Raw genomic sequence first — 12,487 nt, forward strand, 5'->3', positions numbered from 1 at the left:
ACACCCAATACCAATTCTACTTACTTCACCTGGATGAGATTCTTTCACAGGAACCAGGAGGCACAGAGAAGTAGCATTTAATCAATCAAACTTTTACCTATTTGATGTATGTTTAGATATGGTAGGAAGGATGGGTGGGGCGGAATGATTTATTTTAAAACTAGGTCTAGTAGACCAAATCTGGATTTTTGCTTTCAGGCAAATACTGACTTCATCTTAAACATTAAGGGAGAATGAATTTTGTGAATTGACTAGATTGTATTTTAGGATGTGCACAGTAGGCATTCTATAAATATGTTAATCACAGCTCAAGATACAGTTGCATGACTTAGATTCTAATTCTGATTCAGCTTTGGATGCTTGAATTTAAAATAGCCATCGCTTAGCCTTATCTGTTGATGGAGTAAATAAATACATGTTCTGTATGCCTCAGATCACAAGATTGTCATTGCTACTTTGTATATCTTTAAACAGGCTTCCCGCCTGAAATATTATGGCATGATTCTAAGAGACGGGACTTTGTATGCCTTTTTTTTTTCTTCCAGCAGCTTTTATCATATTGCTAAAGATTATTTCATCAGAAAGGTCATCGCTTGGGTCAATCTAAGGCAAGAACAAATTCTCATAGTCTCAGCTCCCTCATGAATAATCTATAGAGATTAATAGCTGATCTCACAGAGCTGTTGTGAAAAATAAATGCGAAGATATCTGTCAAGACAAAATTGCAAAAGTTGAATTACATGCAAATTAAGGTCATTGGTTCTTAGAAAAATGATTGTTTTGTAATTGTCTTTTCACTTGGGAGACACCAAAAATGAATGTTAAATAAGCACATGCATTTGTGCTTATTTAATTATGGTCTTCCATTAGGTTGTTTTAGATATCCATTAAATATTATTTCATTACCAAATATCAATATGTTCACCTAACTTGCCAATATTAAAATGTTTTGGTATTGTGTTAATTAGATTGTGGAGAGTCAGCGATAGTTATTTCTCTTTACATATCCAGTCTCCAAATATTTATTGAGCAGCTGTTATGCTCAGAGCACTATTCACTTTAGTCCCAGCAAAAACAAAGATACGTAATCTCTGCCCATATGGCAGAGTTTAGAATTCAGCAGAACAGATAGAATATGTTTGCAGGTAAATAAATATAATATGTATGAATAAGAACTTTAAGAGGAGCGAAAAAAAGTGCTGCAGGTTTAATGGAGAACAATCTCCCTTCTGAAATGTAGACTCGCTAGATTCATAAAGAGAGAGCATTTGAGAGGAACATTCATGGTGAGTAGAACTTGCGTAGGATCAGTAGGCATCTCGGATTTTCATCAACACCGTTAGTTACTGAGTTTTATGTAGTAGTTGCTTTCCACTTGTTATTTCACCTAATCCTTGCAAGAACCTTGCTCGGTGGGTTTTATTGCCCCCATTTTACTGATGAAGAAACTGTCCTTTGAGAAGATAAGCCATTTTCCTAAGGTCACACGGCAAGTAAGTAGCACAGCCAGTAATCTATTCTAGAACTCTTGTTTTAGTTTGTTTGGGGTCTGCCTCGCCCTGCCACCCAGCATGCTAACGGCCCCTTGATTCCAGTCGTTAGGAGCAACATCATATGGGAAAATGTAGGATTATGTTTTGAAGACCAAGGGTGATTGATAGTTAAGATTTGGAGGTGGGTTTGGATAGGGATAAGAGATAAGTACATTTCTTCAGGCAGGGTCCCAGCAGGAAAGTGATGGCATATTCTTTAACAAAGAATTTAACAGAGTTTACCAAAAGAATATCGTACACAAGTGCGGGCAGAGTTGAGGGAAAATGACAAGGAATAGGGAAAATGACAAGGAATAGTGAAATACTCCAGCTCTACATTAGGAAGCCCAACCAGGAGGCTTTATATTCTTAGGTCTACAGCAGCACAGGATAAACAAGTATAGCCTGAAAAAGCTCGAACTGTAGGAGACAGCCATGGGCAGAAGTGGTGGGGATTTCTGATAGAGGGTCAGCTGGAAAGGAGCTGGCAGGAGTATAAATTGCTCAACCTTTCTTTTCTCCTACTCTCTGAGCATCTGTTGATATCATCAATGGCCTAATTTGACCAGAAGGACAAATGCATTAGTCATCTATTGCTGTGTAACAAATTACCAGAAACATAGGGGCTTGATGCCCATTTATTATAACATCACAGTTACTGTGGGTTGGGAATCCAGCGTGGCTTAGCTGGTACTCTACTCAGGGTATCACACTGGTCAAGGTGTCGGTCAGGGCTGCAGTCTCATATAAGGCTCAGGGTAGTCTGCCAAGGTTGTTGGAAGAATTCATTTCCTTGCAGCTGCAGAACTCACTCATGATTGCTTCATCAACTCCAGCTGGAGAACATCTGCGTGGCTACTAGACCAGCTTCTAAAAGACTCACCTGATTATATTAGGTCCACCTAGGATAATCTCCCTTTTGATTAACTCAACTTCAATAGATTAGTCACCTTAATTACATCTACAAAAATCCTATCAACCATTGCCATGTAACATAACCTGATAAGGAGAATAATATCCCTTCATATGCATAGATCCAGATCATTCTTAAGGAGATGAGATTATGTGGAGGCTGGGAATCCTAGTCTACGCAGCCCATAGAGATCGACCTCTCAGGTACAGAGTGAGGTAAAGAGTGAATCTAGGGTACAAAGAGAGAATATCCAACATAGCAAGTTTTGAAAGGTAAGAGACTGGAGGTAAAGGAACCAGATAGTAGCTTTTGTAATTATGCACACAAGTGGTAACGGAGACCTAAAGTCCACATGAAAAATAAGCCACTGTGGAAGCTTCAAAGGAGATCAGATGGGCAGGTGAGGCATAGAGATAGGTAGTAGAGTTATGGGGAGCGGAAAGATATCTGTAGGTTTTAGAGCGTGAGTGACAAACTAGTGGTGCTGTTAACAGTGAGGAGAGTGAACAGGAGCCGATGGGAGATGCAGGGGTGGTTCTTTTTGGAAATATCTATGAGGGTCTGGTTAAACACCCTCATGAAAGTATAGAGCAGGTGATTAGATACTGGTTGGCCTGGAGTTCAGGAAAAGAGTTAGGGGATTGAGTTGCAGATTTCTGAGCTAAAGTTCAACTATTTGGAGAGGAAAAGATTGCCAAGGAAGGTGTAGAAGATGTTGCAGAAAAGGTTTTAAAGAAGTGAAAACCAGACATGGGTCATTCATTTAAGAATTCATAAGAGGGGAGTTTTCAGAACACTCAGGCCCACAGTCCTCAGTGCTAGTGAGGATCGGGGAACAGCGGACAGACTAAGAGTTAACGGTAGTAGCTCCTTGGTGATGTTTCTGGACCACAGGTATAGAAGACTGAAGTGAGAAGGATACTCCATAGAACTGAAATAGAAGTGAGGTAAGGAAGTTGAGCAAATGAGTGAAAGAACATAGAGAAGGAAATAGTAGTATTTGAAAAGGATCTCCAAATAGTTCATGACATAGTTGAATTTCTCTGGAGGCCTTTAACAAAATCAACACAGGGTTTGCATATTGGCTTTGTTGGAGAATGTCTGTGTGGTCATTTATTTTTATAAGAAGGAATTTCCCAGAATAGTCTATTTTTGAGTTCTAATTAATACCCAAGGATTCTTCATCTACTTAAAACTTTATTAGCATGTTTCTGCACCTTTCCTAACCTGTCGGACCACAAGAAACTCAGTGAGCCTGACATAGTCACCTCTAAACTGGCAATCATGTTCATCTCATAGGGCCCCCATGGGACTGATTTTCAAATTCTTTGCATCTTGGTTACCTATTAATTCTGCAAGAGAGTTTTGCAGAGACAAACGGGGTTTCAGGGCAGCAACTTTAGAATTGTTAAAAATACTCAGATTGAACAATAGCAATTCAAGAGAATGACTTTGACCAGTGATTGATTCTTAATGGATATTCTTGCCCTGGGCATATTTCACAAATTGTCATAATGGGAGACAAAAGGGTTTGCTTTCTGCCCTCATTAACGTCGAACTTGCTTGTTGAGCAAATAATGCGAAATATGTGTGACTTGAGAGGTTCTGAGAAATATATTTCTCTGCAATGACCACTCAAGGGCACTGAAAACCAGACCACTCCAGTATGCACCTGATCGTCAACTAAGGGCATTCCCCATGAAGTGGAGTTTGCTCTGTCCACATGTGCTGTTGGCCAGATGTGCTAGGGAATTAATATCTCTCAGGAACAGCCCTCAACCAGTGACCAATGGGTGTTGGTGTATCAGCACCTCACCTCCCTCACACCTCTGGGTGGGGTAACTGAGGTGGGATAACTCTGAGGTGCATGGTTTAAATGGACTCCCAAAGGTCCAGGCACCCAGTGGTAACTGGCTTGATAATGCCTTCTTGCCTGGCTGTCTCCCCTTCTCTGCATCATTTCTCCACTCCCTTCATTGTGTCTTCTCCACCTCCCTGTAAGTGACTGGGGCTCAAGTTCCTGTCCCAGAGTCAGTTTCTGGAGGAACTGAAACCCTGGATATTCTACTGCCCTGAGATAACACCCATCTGAAGTGCCTCAAATTTTAGTTGCACTCTGCCAAGACTGAAATAAAATTGTTGGCTTTGGAAATCTATTTCGTGCACTTTGCTCATTTATTCATTCAGTGACTTTTACTCTTCCAGGCTTTGCTAAGTTTCTGGGGCTACAAAGATGAATAGGGTAATTTACACCAATTGATCAAATAGAAGTTTGGTGAACCAAGAATACAGTGACCACCTTCCCTTGCAGATCACAGAAGTTGCCCTTGGTTTTCAATACTTGTGCTGAATCATGAAAACCAAGAATACTTGTGTTGAATCATGAAAACCAAGCAGGCGTTGGACAGATAGGCAAGGGGGAAGGGAATTCCAGGCAGGAGGAACAGCAGGGGTAAAGGCAGGAAAGCATGAAACATCAAGATGTATTAAAAAAAAAAAAAAAAGGTCAACAATTTAGTGTGACTGGACAGAAGAGGAGAGAGGGGTGCCAGCATTTTGCTAGGCAAAGGAATTTGGACTCTCCCCTATAGGATCTACTTTGAGAAAAATCTGTTTGGTAGAAGTGAACATGATGGCCTGGAGTAGCACCAGATTAGAGGCAGAATGACAAATTAAAAGGATGTTGTAATTATTTAAGCAAGAGATGGGGAGTCCTTGAGCTCAGCAGAAGAATGGGGTGAAGGAGAAGGCTATAGGAAATTGAACAGATAAGATCAGATGGCACTTAGCCTACTGAAAATAAAGGAGTTGAAATGGCATTCACCAGTATAGAAAGTGCAGAAGAAGGAACATGCTCAATTTGAGAAAATTCTTAAAAAGACTTCCAAAAGGCTTCCAAAATTTCAATTCCCAACTATCAGTGATTATGTCTTTAAGATTATTCCCCTAAGGTCATTCATGCCAGTAAACATATGTCCAGAAGTAAATGAAGTCTACTTACCATGGGAATCTAATCATTTTAAGCTATTAGGGTGCTGTTTTGTGTTTTAACAATTAATTAATAAAAGACCAATTCCCATGCACAAAGTAGCTAACAGATGGACAACATTTGGTCTAGAGTATAAAAAGTCACGAGACAATTAAGGAAAACAGCTATCATTATATTAAATGCCTTGAAAATTAATGTTAACAATAGACCTCTTGCTTTTCTAAGAATGAATTTTTGCTAACTTGGTATTGACTCAGCAAATCACTGTTTCAGCATCTTATTAGACAAAGAAACTACTATGTGTGCAGAAAAGATGGAGATTTAGGGGCATTAGCTATTCTAATATGCTGATGAATGGAACTATCATATGTAACATTTCAAAAGTGAAATCAAAATCAATCTTTCATTTTACTTTTACATTATACCTAATTATAAGAAAATGTCACTGACACAATAAATCTATTTTTAATATTTTAAGTTTGGTTAGGTTCCTACAATGAAAACCTCAGGACCATATTTATGGCCAAGTATTATCCTTATACCAGCTATTAATAAAAAAAAAATACATGTGTGTATTTTTACATGTGTGTAATTATATTTGTTCTGACCATTAAGACACTAAGAAGTGGTTGTTGCAAAGGGGAAAGGAAGGAAAGGAGGGAGGGAGGGAGGGAAGAAAGAAGAAATTAATTTCACTTGTTACCTGTTCCTTTGTCATAAAAGTAGTAGAAGGAGTAAAGATGTCTGGTTATTGAGGTGTTCTCGTTATTTGAATTCAGAGTTTAAGGTTGCTTCACTGTAACTAAAGAGTTAATATACTGTCTCGAAGAGCCAAACATAGGATCAGACAGAACCAGAACTCTGGCTATTTTCAGTCTAAGTACATTTGCTAAATATTCTCGTTTATACATTTTAAGTGATTTTCATTATGGAACTACTGAGAAATGTCTGAATTGCATTCCCACATGTCCTCCTTCATTTTCAGCAATAAACTAATGAAGCCCTCCTTCAGATGGGAGGTGCCTTTTAGATCAGTTGACTCTTGTTTCATGTCCTACATCAGTAATTAAAATTAATGTTAATTAATTGGTGCTTCCTCCATTTTGTTAATTTGGCTTCTACCTTCAATTAAGCCACAAAAGAAACTGAATGGTAATAGCGCTTCTCCAGTTGTCTTTCTCTTTTTGAAATAACATGAGTGATGGGGACGAGCCTTAAAAACGAGTGACTATTACATAATACAGTATTGTCAACTATAGTCACATGTTTTACATTAGATCCTCAAATCTTATTCATCTTATAACTGAAACTTTGTGCCCTTTTACCAATTTCTCCCTATTTCCTCGCTAGAACTTGTGGTTTCATCAAAAAAATTTTTATATATGTATATGTGTGTGTGTATATATATATATATATATGAGGTGATAGACGTACTCATGAATTCAGTGGGAGGAAACAATACTTTTACAACATACACATACATCACAACATATACATATACACATATATCATGTCATACCCTTTAAATATAATTTTGTCAATTATACGTAAGTAAAGCTGGAAAAAAAAAGCAAAAATATGAGTGACTATTTCTTCCATGAAATCTCACTTTCATGAACACTTTCAGAATTATAATCTAAATTACTTTTCCTCTTGCGCTCCATACTGTTTTTGAGGTCTGTGGTCTCTCCTCCAAATCCACTTAATAGGAAAGCCTCCAGAGATATCTATTTTTAAGAGAATTTAAAGCTCTCACTTCGGAGAAAGCAGGCTGAGAGTTGGGAGCTGGAGAAGAGAACTAGAGGAAGAGGGCGTTGTCTTGTCGTATTGGACCCGATGCCATTAGGGGAGAAAGAGAATGCAAATGGAAAACGCTAGCTTTGCTCAGCCCCGGAACATGGCTCACTTACTAAACTAAAACGCTGCTCCCCATTTACAAAATATCTGAATACTCTAGGGAATTCGCTTTCATTTTAACTAAGTTTATAAAGTATTAGAAAAAGAATAATGATGATATCGCTTTATCTTTTAAATAACATTTTAAAGTATTTTTAATAGAGAAAAGTAAAGAAAGTTATGATGACTCATGATTCTGTTACTCAAATAACCTCTGTTAACTTAAAAAATAATAGTCCACATGTATGTTAAAAAATTTAAGCTACCAAAAACTATAAAGTGAAAACAAAGGTCTCCCTCCTTCTTTTCTCCCTTAAATGACTTTTTCTAAAAGTTACCAAGGTTAATAGATACATTCGTAACCTCAAAACAAAATGGAAATCAAAACATTACATGTATGCTAGCATATATATATATGCATGTGTATTTGTGTGCAGATATTTTGCATAAAGAATTGATATCACACACACTGATATACACACCTCCTAGTTTTTAAATTTTTTAGTACATATACCTTAGAGATCTTCCACACAGATCTGTCTTATTATTTTTAAAGATAGTATTATTGCCATGATTTCTTTAATTTGCCCTTCCTGATGGACACTTAGATGTTTCCAGGGTTTTGCTCTTTTAAGAGTGTTTTAATAATAAATTTATATAAAAGTTTGCAAGTATATTCAGATAGCACATTTCTAACAATAGATTTTTCTGGGTCGGAATATATTTTTAAAAATTTTTTTGAAAGAGTACAGCTGACTGTCCTTCAGAAAAGTATATACTAATTTATTCTACCGTAAATAGAATCCCATAAACCTTGTGTGTCATCAGTATGGGTAAAACGGTATGATAAAAATAGTATCTCATTTTAATTTGTATTTCTTTTTTATTATGCATGAGGTTGAAAAATCTTACCTTATACTTATTGGCTATTATGTTTCAGTTTTTGATCAGATCCCTTACTCATTTTCCTGGATTGTTTACCTTTTTCTTATTGACTTAAAAAGCAAGTAAACCCGAACATCACAATACTATTATCACACCTAAATGTTTTCTTATTAATTTTTATAGGCTCGTTATATATGAACATATGTAACACACTTGATTTGTTCATTTAAATCACTTTCATTCAGATAACATTTTCTTGTGTTATAATTTTAATCCCCTTCTCTTTTTCATTTGTTAGGATTACTTGTCAGTTTAATTAGAAAAAAATTATTGATGTATAATTGACACATAATATTAAATTAGTTTCAAGTATACTACATAATGATTTGATTTTTGTATATATCACGAAATGATCACCCCAGTAAGTCTAGTTAACATCTGTCACCATACAGAGTTATAATTTTTTTTTGTAAGGAGGACTAAAAATCTACTCTCTTAGCAAGTTTCAGATATGCATTACAGTACTATTAACTGTAGTTACCATGCTGGATGTTACGTCCCCATAACTTCTTTATGAGTTTTCTTCACATTTTCCTTGGGCTGCCTTCATACCTTCTGAATACACGTCTTCACACTGAATATAGATGTCCATCCACAATCTTTTCTCCATCTGTTTGAGGTAGGGTAAAAGTGAGGATTGCGTTTGGGTGGAGGGGAAAAAGGACAGCAGAATCTCTAGTTTCTCTCTGTCACATTTCAAAGATGTCAATTTGAGTAGTGTGCCCTTTCCTTTATTTGATCCCCAGTGGTATATTTCTTTCTTTCTTTTTTTTTTCTTATTCCTTTTTTTCTTTAAAAAAACTTATTATTGTCTATTTCACTCTGCCATTTTACTTTGAATTATGCATATCAACTATTTGTTTGCTGGGTGCTATTTCATATGTTTTAGCTAGGTTGATTTAAAAGCAGAAACCACCATGCAAGAATAGCCTTATAATCCTACAAGGTTCGTTGACAATAAATGACTTCCCCAAGGCTACCAGATGATTATGTTGAAAGTAGAACTCATCCTACTTGCTCGGTTGTGGTGGCTAGAAAAATTATGTTGATGGATTGGTAAGAATATCAGAAGCAGACAATAGCATAAATGATAGCCATGTTTATTGAGCACTTAAAATGTGCCAGTTACTCTTCTAAACACTGAGCATAAATTGACTTATTTAATCCTCATAACAACACTATGAAGTAATTATCTCTGTTTTATAGAGGGGGGAAAAAAGCACAAGTTGGTAAAGGAATTTGTCCAAAGCCACCCAGCTCCAAGTACTAGAAATAGGATTCAAATCTTGGAGGTCTAATCCCGGAAGTGATGGTCTTAAGCCTTTACCTTAAACTGCCTAAGCCAAAGTCCAAGTCACAGTAAGGTTTCTATATTGCACATGTGGACTTTAAAACAAGTTTGATTGTCCTAAGAAGGCTGAGATAGCTTTTTAATTAAGTCACCTCTGTCAACTTCACGCATTCATTCAGACACTCCACGTACAATATTCTTGATAAATGAGTTTATTCTTGTTGAATTGGTTAGATGATTTGATTTCATAATGGTTCATCCTTAATAAAAACTAATTCATTGATACTTCTTTAACATGTTTGTCTGCACATTTAGTATTTGTCACACACTCACAAAAAAATGTAACAGTGAGCTGTTATGTTGCAGTGGGCAGTCATGTTTCTGCTTATGCCATGATCAGAGAGAAAAGGACAAATCTGACAGCCAGCCATGTAACTAGAATTAACCTTGGGCATGAAGGTGCGACAGATGAACCAGCTGGATCACTCCAATATTTGCTTGTCTGCATGTGGAATTTCTGTCTTAGACCATGGTACAGAAGGAAATGTTCTTTTTTTGAAAATTTTCTCTGTATAACAATCAAATTGTTCCCTTAGGACACATCATAAAGAAATGTCATTGAATACTCTAATTGTGGTATTCACCAGAACTATTTTTTAAGAAGCAACATTGGTCACAAACTCAGATTTTAATCAAAAACAGAATTCGGGTGAGTTGAGTGGTTTCTCCAATATTTTTCAGCTTAAAATTTTTGATAGTCACTGGGCCCATAAATTGAACCTGTTTTCAAAAGATTTGAGCTAAATTAGTTCAGCCTTTTACAGCTAAGTTAAAATAGAAGACCTGCATTTTTCTCGAGGACTACACACATACCACCACCACCACATACACCCACACACACACCAACATCACCTTACCAAAATACTTTTGTTTCTCCCTACTGAGTATTACTTAAAAGTATCTGAAAGTTTAAAATTCAAACTTGGCATTTGTATAATCCTCCTAAGGGAGGAAATTCGGGAGAATTTAAAGAAAATTGGCTTAGCGATGTGTTTTGAATATAGTCAGCAGAACATTTTCCATTTGGGTACAACTACATCGATGAAACTCTAGTCAGTGGAAGTCTTGTCCGATGCCTTTTAGAAGGTTGTCAGAGTTAAAAGAGGCGTTAGAAGAATACCAGTTGGAATAGAAGGCTGCCTTAAGGAAAGACTCTATTTCCTTCCATTTCCCACTGTAGATAAATGAGAACCAAATATAGAAAACCATACGGTCATTCTAGCAAATAAAAACCAACCCACCATTCTGAGTATCCTATATTGTGGTTAGTGCTGCCGGTACTTTGTTCACTGTGAGACCTCCAAAGCATGACTGCAAATACTTTGACACTTTGAAACTCCTCCTGCAATCTTGGATCCAAGTGGGCTTGTCACTGCTTCAGCTAAGAGATTACAGAGGAAGTTATACCAGGTGACTTCTGAGGCCAAATCATAAAAGGCTAGGTAACTTCCACCTTGTTCACTGAAACGCTCACTCTTGGAGCCCTGAATTGCCAAGCAATAATTCTGCCTACCCTGAGGTCACCACACTAAAGAGGATGGCAGAGCTTGCTGGCTAACAACATAGACACTACAACCAGAGTGCTTGAGTTTGAATCCTGACGCTCCAACTAGATGCCGTTTAACCTCAGGACAGTTACTTAATCTCTCCGTGCCTCAGCCTTTTCATTTATAAAATCAAGACAAATATTGTAATAGTCTAATGCACAACAACTATCCTCTGACCTGGACCTTATACAGTTGTTTAAAGGGTCAAATGTGTTAATAGTGTAGAATAGTGTGGCAAATAATAAACAAAAATGGAAGTATTTGTTAAATAAAACATTCAAGTCCTTTCAGATGTGTCTTATAGGTTTAGAAGCAGATTGCGCTCATATAATTCAAAAGCAAATCATTCCGCATTTTGTATTTCAGAGAACAGATCCTCATGGCAAGTAAAAGGTTGTTTCAAACTCTGATGAACTTGAGCAATTCAACCAAAGAAAATGCTAGTGTCCAAAAAGCAAAGATGCTTTTGAAAATACTTTTCTGCTTTTATTTCCCTTCCTACATTCTAGGCTGATGTTTGCTGTGTTTACATCATTAAACCAGGCATTTCCCTCCTCATGTTCTAGCATTGAGTAAGATATTTGAACTTATAAAATTTACAAGTCTAAAATAGTTACCAGCATGTTCTCCCCCATCTACAGCTTGCCTCACCCTATGAGGGATTAGGTTATAAAAATGAATGAAATCATCATTCCTGTTTACTGGATAATCTCAAAGCTAAAATTTAAAAAAAAAAATAAGGAGAAGGGGACACAGCAAAGAACATTTAAAGAGAAATAAAGATTTATGGATACAGAGAGACCTACCTAGATATCGCAGAGTAAATTACTGGCAAACACATCACAGCCTGATCATCTGTGGTTTTTCTGCATTCATTTTTTAAATGAAAATAAGTGGAAAAGGAACCTAAAAGTTGCTTGTCAAAGCCCACTTAAGATATAGGTCAATAAGTTGATGCAAATATACAAATACGCGTGTCTTCAGAGATGCGAAATGTGCTACTCATTAACCAGTCTGCAATACTTCCCACATTCTGCTCTGGAAGCTCTATTTCCCAGGCTCTCTTGTACCCTGGCTTCCTGGTAGATTCAGCCAAAGAGAGGCTCTGATGGAAGACTAGACAATGAAGATGGGAGAAGCCAGGATTTCTCCCCTACTCTCTCTGCTTCAGACTATATCATCTCCTCTATGATTTCAACTTTCACTGAGAAGATTCACCATGGTTGTAGCTTCCAATAGATATACTCGAATTCTGTCCCAGTAACTACATTTCCTTCTGCTAACCTTTGGGATGGTCTCCGCTTCTTGCTATTA

This window comes from Pteropus alecto, unplaced genomic scaffold, assembly GCF_000325575.1.
Source record: "Pteropus alecto unplaced genomic scaffold, ASM32557v1 scaffold45, whole genome shotgun sequence".
NCBI classification, from domain to species: Eukaryota; Metazoa; Chordata; class Mammalia; order Chiroptera; family Pteropodidae; genus Pteropus; species Pteropus alecto.